Source organism: Capsicum annuum, chromosome 4 (genome assembly GCF_002878395.1).
Source record: "Capsicum annuum cultivar UCD-10X-F1 chromosome 4, UCD10Xv1.1, whole genome shotgun sequence".
Lineage (NCBI taxonomy): Eukaryota > Viridiplantae > Streptophyta > Magnoliopsida > Solanales > Solanaceae > Capsicum > Capsicum annuum.
The window spans coordinates 132,274,355-132,282,493 of NC_061114.1; the positions used below are offsets into that span (position 1 = coordinate 132,274,355).

An 8,139-nucleotide genomic window follows, 5' to 3' on the forward strand; every position below is an offset into this window, starting at 1 on the left:
TTTTCTTGTTAGTTCAATTTTCGATATCTGACTCTTAGTTTCCTTGTCAAATGACAACAATCATTCTCTTTCAACTTCTGGTCTTAAAGAATCAATGTTCAAAGACATAGTCTGTGATTCTACTTCCATGCCAAAGAGTTGAAACTCAAGACATTCTTTTGATTCATTCACTACATCTAGCCCTTCTGCAACTCTTCCAACTTCATTTGAGCACATTTAAGCTACAAATCGGACACCTTAAAGATGTCTTGGATCTCACTTAGGCATTGTAGTTTCATGTTCAAATTGATCGAGCTCCGCAATTAGTGTCAATGCCCATGAATCAGAACAACTTTGTTGGCATTTACTTGTTTCCAGCTTGCTCATCATATGGCTATCAATGTCAGTTGTCCTAAGTTTCTTTTCAGTGTTGAATTGATTATGGTGGACTCAACACAACGAGATGAAATAGTAGAGGATATTTGTTCACTGAGTATGGATGATTTGCAATCCAAAGCTTGTAGACTTGGACATTCAGCTTCAATCTTGGTCACCTTCTTTATGCTCACTAGCTATTGCTTGCTAGCAATTCTCATTGTTTGGTTACTCAAGTCCCTCTCTGTGGTCCTAATTGAAACACCTATGAATGAGAATAAAGGTCAAGTTTGAGAGTTGTTCTCTCATTCTCTATATACTTAATCTTGAGAATATCATTCGAATTAGTAGAAACAAAAGAACCACTTCTACTAGCCTCCGTCTGTGTCTGGAGCTCAGTTAGCTTATTTTCAAGTGCAGCTTTTTTAGACACCCATTTTGTTTCTTTCTCAACCACAACATATTGAATTCTTTGCTCCTGCTCATCTCAAGCTTGTCTCAACTTCCTGACACATTCCTTGAGAGCATTATAAAGATGATTGCCGCAAACATCCGAAGTCAAGTTTTGGTAACAGCTGACGCAAATTGCTGGTATAGAACTATAGCCTCATTTTCTTCCTTTTTCCAACCTACCAAGTGTTATGAAAAGAACTTAGAACTAATCAAGAGAAAAAAATGAATGATTTATCAGAATACGTTTCAAAATATTATTTCCACATGTAATTCATGTACAACAAAAGGGATGAATATTGTCTGGATACTATTTCTTAGAAATGGCATGATGGAAGATACCTGAAACAACTTCTTCTGCCACTTTAGCATGTTGTTTAACTAAGTCTTCTTTATCACTAACATTAACTAGAACAGTTTATAGCTTTTCTATCAACTTCTTGTTATTTTCAATGTTTTCGAGTATAACAGAAATCTGTATTTTATGTACAATAGACTTCAACCAAGTTCAAGACCAAAGCTTTGTCAAGCACAACTTTGAAGTATCAACACCTTCAACACAAGATCAAAAGTGATCTATCCAAGGAGTATGTTATTATTTCAGAATTAAGATGAAACAGAAAGTTAAAGTCAAGTCCCCTGAATTCACGGAGTATCCTTAAGGAAATAATTTCTCTCAAATACCCGAGGTTAGGGAATTTTCCTCCTAGGATAAAATAACTTTCAATCCAACAATAGTGGTACCTCAAATTATTGGATTTGTCGAACTGACTCAACAGTTAATGATCACAAGGAGTTTTTTTTAAGAGAAGAAGATTATTTTTCCTGTAAAAATTCGTGTCCCTGAGGAATATGTTAGGTATTTATATCCTTAAGGTGTCCCTCCAGAAAGGAAGCATTGGTTCAGTAAAAAGGTACCTATTCAGTACAGTCACGTCACCTACACCTAGTCTGTCCTGGAACTGCGCCCGATCTACGGCCGCAGGTGACACTGTCCAAATTCCAGTGTCTTCTGTCCTACACCTGCGGCCGCAGGTCACCAGCAGGTCGCAGGGTGCGCGTGCAGATGCCACTTTATGTGAAACAATGTGACTCTTCCCTTGAAGGATCGCATCCGTTCGAGGTGCGTTGTGTATGCGTTTGCATGGCATTCGAAATGCGGCTGCACATGAAAAAAACATTTCTATCAGATTCTTTGAATTAAAATTTCACTTGTTCAACAAGTTTCAAGTAAATTTTGTCCAAAAAGATTGATCTCATCAATCGATCATTTGACAAATCTGAATCCGAATCCGAAGCCGAGCCGAGCCGAGAGAGCGACGAAGATGACGGGGTGAGGAACTTTTTGTTCTTTGCCTCACTTATCTAAGTGGAGTTGTGTTTCTCAATATAAAAACTTAAAAACTTCTTTCTCCCATCAATGTCGGAGAATTTAGTAAACTTTCCATAAAAGCGCACATTTTCCATTTCAGTGACTCTATTTCCCTCCATTATTTCTCCCTTCATTTTCCATTCATACGTACACCTTGAACCTAAAAATCCCTCAATGAATGGGGAATGACTATCTTTTAAAGAATTTACAATCAAGCATGTGATCATTGAGCAAAGACTGATTGCATCTGGATAAGTGGGTTTTCCTTTGAACTTTTCGTAGTAAACATGTATCAGATGCACTCGGTCAATTGATAGATTTGATATCTTTGAACCGTCGAGCTTTAACGTACACCTAGACAACACATGTTACACAACCAGCCTTTTATCGTTTATGGTTTTCACGATTTTGTTCTTTTCAGCTATGAACACATCCTGATTTTATGAGAGCTTAGAGAATAGGCCTTTACTAACATTTTTCTTGAAACGGCTTCTACTTTGCCCTCACATAGGTGATATCCAAACGTTCAATTCTATAGATTAAACTATTTGGTCAAATCTGTCAAATTTAGATAATCATTAAAAGACTTTTCACCTTAAGTCTTATCCTTATTTACTAAACATTGTCTACATCATGAGAATGATTTGGTATATTGACAATATTGAACCTATCAAACACAACTTTGTTTGATCTCTTTGAACCTAGCTCTTGGGATCTCCAGTCTGCTAAGTAGAGTTACTGTCATGCTGACTTGTCCTAGGCCTTAAACCCATTCCCATGGATATACTTTCAACTCCTTCTCTAGATAGGCCTTTTGTTAGTGGATCCGACATATTATCCTTTGACTTTACATAGTTAATAGTGATAATTCCACTAGAGAGAAGTTCTCTAATGGTATTATGTCTCTGTCTTATGTGATAAGATTTATCGTTGTACATCATGCTCCCTACCTTACCTATTGACGCCTGACTATCACATTGTATGCACACTGGTGCCACTGGTTTGGGCCAATAAGAAATATCTTTCGAGAAATTTCGGAGTCATTTGGCTTCTTCACTGGCTTAATCTAATGCGATAAATTCTAATTCCATTGTGGAGCGAGCAGTAAATGTCTGTTTGGATGATTTCCAGAAGACTGATCCTCCACCTATTGTAAATACGTATCCACTCGTGGATTTTACTTTATTTGAACCGACAATCCAGTTTGCATCACTATATCCTTCAAGTACCTCAGAATATTTATTATAATGTAAAGCATAGTCTTGGGTGTATTTAAGATACCCCAAAACTCTTTTCACTGCCATCCAATGAGTCTTGTTGGGATTACTTATGTATCGACTCAACTTACAAATTGTACATGCTATATCTGGTCTTGTACAATTCATTATATACATTAGACATCCCAATACTCTTGCGTACTCCAATTATGAGTCACTTTCACCTTCATTCTTTCGAAGTACGAAACTCACATCCAATAGAGTCTTGGCAATACCAAATTCCATATATTTGAATTCATCAAGTACCTTTTCGATATAATGATACTGTGACAGTGACAATCCTTGTGGAGTTCTATAGATTTTTATTCCTAAGATCATATCTGCAACTCCAAGGTCTTTCATATCGAACTTGCTCTCGAGTATTCATTTCATTGCATTTATGTCAGAAATATCTCCATTGATGATCAACATATCATCCACATATAAACAAATAATGACTTGGTGATTGAGAGTATCTTTAATGTAGACACACTTATTACATTCATTTATCTTGAACCCATTTGCCAGCATGGTTTGGTCAAACTTCACATGCCATTGTTTAAGTGCTTGTTTTAGTCCATACAGCGACTTAATAAGTTTCTACACCTTCTTTTCTTTTCCTGGAACCATAAAACCCTCGGGTTGTTCCATATGGATTTCTTCCTCCAATTCTCCATTCAGGAATGTTGTTTTTACATCCATTTGATGGATTTCAAGACCATATACCGCCGCTAAGGCAATTAATATTCTAATCGATGTTATCATTGTTACTGGCGAGTATTTATCATAGTAATTAAGGCCTTCATTCTGTTTGAAGTATTTTATTACAAGTCTTGCCTTGTATTTGTCAACAGTACCATTCGCTTTCATTTTCCTTTTGAAGATCTATTTAGAACCTAAAGGTTTATTTCCTGGAGGAAGATCAACCAACTCCCATGTATGGTTGCTTAAGATTGAATCAATCTTACTATTGACTTCCTCTTTCCAAAAGAATGAGTCTGACGATGACATCGCTTCTTTAAAAGTTTAAGGCTCATTTTCTAAGAGAAATATTATGAAATCTGATCTAAATGAAGTTGACGTTCTTTGACGTATACTACGTCTTGGATTTTTATCATTATGTATATTCTCACTTGGTTCATCTCAAGGTCGTTTAGACCCCCCCACTAGATTGTTCATGTCTAGTTTTATACGGATAAATGTTTTCAAAGAATTCAACATTATCTGACTCAATTACCATATTTTCATTGATATCTAGATGTTCGAATTTATGAACCAAAGGCCGACATGCTTTGCTACTTTTAGCATATCCTATGAACACACAATCCACTATCTTAGGTCCTATCTTTACCTTTTTAGGCATAAAAACTTTAACCTTTGCTAGACATCCCCACACTTTAAAGTATTTCAAGTTGGGTTTTCTTCCTTTCCATTTTTCATATGGAATTGATTGTGTCTTACTATGGGGAACTCTATTGAGTATTTGGTTGGCTATAAGGATAGTCTCCCCATAAGTTTTATGGTAAACCTGAACTTATAAGTAAGACATTCATAATTTTCTTCAAGGTTCGATTTTTCCTTTCTGCAATTCCATTAGATTGAGATGAATACGGGGCCGTAGTTTGATGGATAATTCCATTCTCTACATATATTTCCACAAAGGGAGATTCATATTCTTTGCCCCTATCACTTCTTATAGTTTTGATCTTATTCTCTAACTGATTATTAACTTCAATTTTGTATTGCCTAAACACATCTATTGTTTCATCCTTACTATTTAGCGAATAGACATAACAATATCTAGTGCAATTGTCAATAAAAGTTATAAAATACTTTTTCCCACCACGTGATGGTGTTGACTTCACATCACAAATACCAGTGTGTATTAAGTCTAAGGGATTGGAATTCTTTTCAACGGACTTATACTGATGCTTAGCATACTTTGATTCCACACACATTTGACCCTTTGATTTATTGCACTTAAAGTTTGGTAAAACTTCTAAGTTAATCAGTTTTTGCAAAGTTTTGTAATTCACAGATCCTAAACGTTCATGCCATAATTCATTAGACTCAAGTAAGAAAAAGCAAAACTTTTATTGATTTCAATAGTCATTACATTCATCTTATATAGGCCCTCAGTGAGATAGCCTTTTCCTACATACACTTCTTATTTACTAATTACAACTTTTTCGGAACCAGTTATACATTTGAATCCATTTTTATATATAAGTGATACTGAAATCAAGTTCTTTCTTAACTCTGGTACATATAGGACATTGTTGAGTGCCAACACTTTGTCTGAAGTCATTTTCAAGCATACTTTTCCTTTTCCTTCTACTTTTGCAGTAGCGGAGTTAACCATGTAGATTTTTTTTTCTCCTTGATCCAGAGCAAACGTTGCAAACAACTCCTTATTAGTACAAACATAGTGGGTGGCACCGGAATCCATCCACCATTCACGAGGATTTCCCACCAAGTTGCATTCAGACTTCATGGCACACAGATCGTCTATTTTTTTCTTGGACTCAGTCATATTTGCTTGGTCCTTCTTCTTTTCTTTCTTAGGGGCCCAACAATCTGTTGATTTGTGGCCAATCTTTCCACAGTTAAAGCACTTTCTCTTGAATTTCTTCTTGGGTTGATTGCTCTTATTTCCAGCTTTCTTTCGCTTTTTTAAAGTTGTTATGGTCTTCTTCTACAATGTTTTCTTCATTGTAGAATTTTCTCTCGACCTTTTTTCCACAATTTTGTTATCTTCTTCAATGCGCAGTTTCACTATTAGATCTTTGACTGACATCTCCTTACGTTTGTGTTTCAAGTAGTTCTTGAAGTCCTTCCACATAGGTGGTAACTTCTCTATTATTGTTGTGACTTGAAATGCTTTATTGACAATCAAACCTATAATAAAGTTTATGTGAATATTAAGAACATTTTAAAACTGTTCAACAAAGTTATTTGCCTAAATCATACTTTCTGCAAGGAGATCATGGATGATCACTTGCAGTTCCTGAACTTGGGATACAACAGACTTGCTGTCAATTATTTTATATACCAAGAATCTTGTAACGAAGAGCTTTTTGGTTCCCATATCCTCAGTCTTATACTTTCTTTCAAGCATTCCCCATAACTCATTTGTTTTCTTTGTTCCACTATACACATTGTAAAGGTCATCTTGGAGACCACATAAAATGTAATTCCTACAAAGAAAATCAGAGTGTTTTCAAGCCTCCACAATAACAAATTTCTATTAGTCAGAGGTTCCCTCAGGTACCTCTGGGGATTCTTCAAATGTAAACCTTTGAAGACAAAAAGTTGTAAGGTGGAAGAATATTTTCTGCTGCCACCTTATGAAGTCAATACTTGCGATTTTTTTGGGTTTCTCCGCTGGTGCCATTGCTTGCGGAGCATTAGTACGACTCATCGTGGCAATACTAATAGCTGCAACAGTCGTTGCAGTATCATGCATTTGACTTTCATTAGTCATTTCCTGTCACAACAAGATAGTAACTTTAGTATATAGAAATACTACTTATAAAGTTGTAGCAACTTTAAACACCCCTTGTTTCTAGTTTAACGATGAAGTTTTTATGACTTCCAATCGTCAACCAAGTGATCTTTAACTTGTGATAAAGATTTTATTTCTTCGAACCACTAGTTAAGTTCAAACAGAGTAGAAAGCTTAAAGCTTTAATCTCCAGAAACCAAAAGAATATAGATTCTGTAAAGTTAAAATTACTTCCTTAAGATTACTATTTTCAATGTTTTCGAGTACAACAGAAGTCTGTATTTTATGTACAATATACTTCAGCCAAGTTCAAGACCAAAGCTTTGTTAAGAACAACTTTAAAGTATCAACACCTTCAACACAAGATCAAAAGTGATCTATCCAAGAAATGTGTTATTATTTCAGAAATAAGATGAAACAGAAAGTTAAAGCCAAGTCCCCCGAATTCACGGAGTGTCCTTAAGAAAACAATTTCCCTCAAATACCTGAGATTATGGAATTTTCATCCCAGGATAAAATGGCTTTCAATACAACTATAGTGGTATCTCAAATTATTGGATTCATCGAACTCACTCAACAGTTAATGATCATAAGGAGGTTTTTTAAGAGAAGAAGATTCTTTTTGCTGTAAAAATTTGTGTTTACACCTGAAGAATATGTTAGGTATTTATATCCTTAAGGTTTCCCTTCTAAAAGAAAGCATTGGTTCAGCAAAAAGGCATATATTTAATACAGTCACGTCATATGTGCCCAGTCTATATTGGAACTGCGCTTGATCTGCGGCCGTAGGTGATACTATCCAAATTTTAGTTTTTTCCGCGCTACACCTGTGCTGGACCTGTGGTGGCAGGTTGCCAGGGTACGCGCGCAGATGCCACTTTATGCAAAATAGTGTGCCTCTTCCCTCAAAGGGTCACATCCGTTTGAGGAGCGTTTGCATGGCGTCCGAAATGCAGCAGCACATAGAGAAAAAAAATTCTTTGGATTAAAATTTCACTTGTTCATCAAGTTTCAAATAAATTTCATCCAAAAAGATAGATCTCATCAATCGATCATTTTCCAAATCCAAATCCAAATCCAAAGCCGAGCCGAGCGAGTGACGACAACGATGGCGCGAGGCACCTCTTGTTCTTTGCCTCACTTATCCAAGTGGAGTTGTGTTTCTCAATATAAACACTTGAAAGCTTCTTTATCCCACCAAT

At 35.9% G+C, this 8,139-nt stretch overlaps 1 pseudogene; it reads right to left on the reverse strand.

Annotated features, from left to right (window-relative positions):
• Nucleotides 1-255: 255 nt before the first annotated feature.
• LOC107868907 lies at nt 256-6,916 on the reverse strand (annotated as a pseudogene).
• Between the last annotated feature and the right edge of the window lie 1,223 nt (nt 6,917-8,139).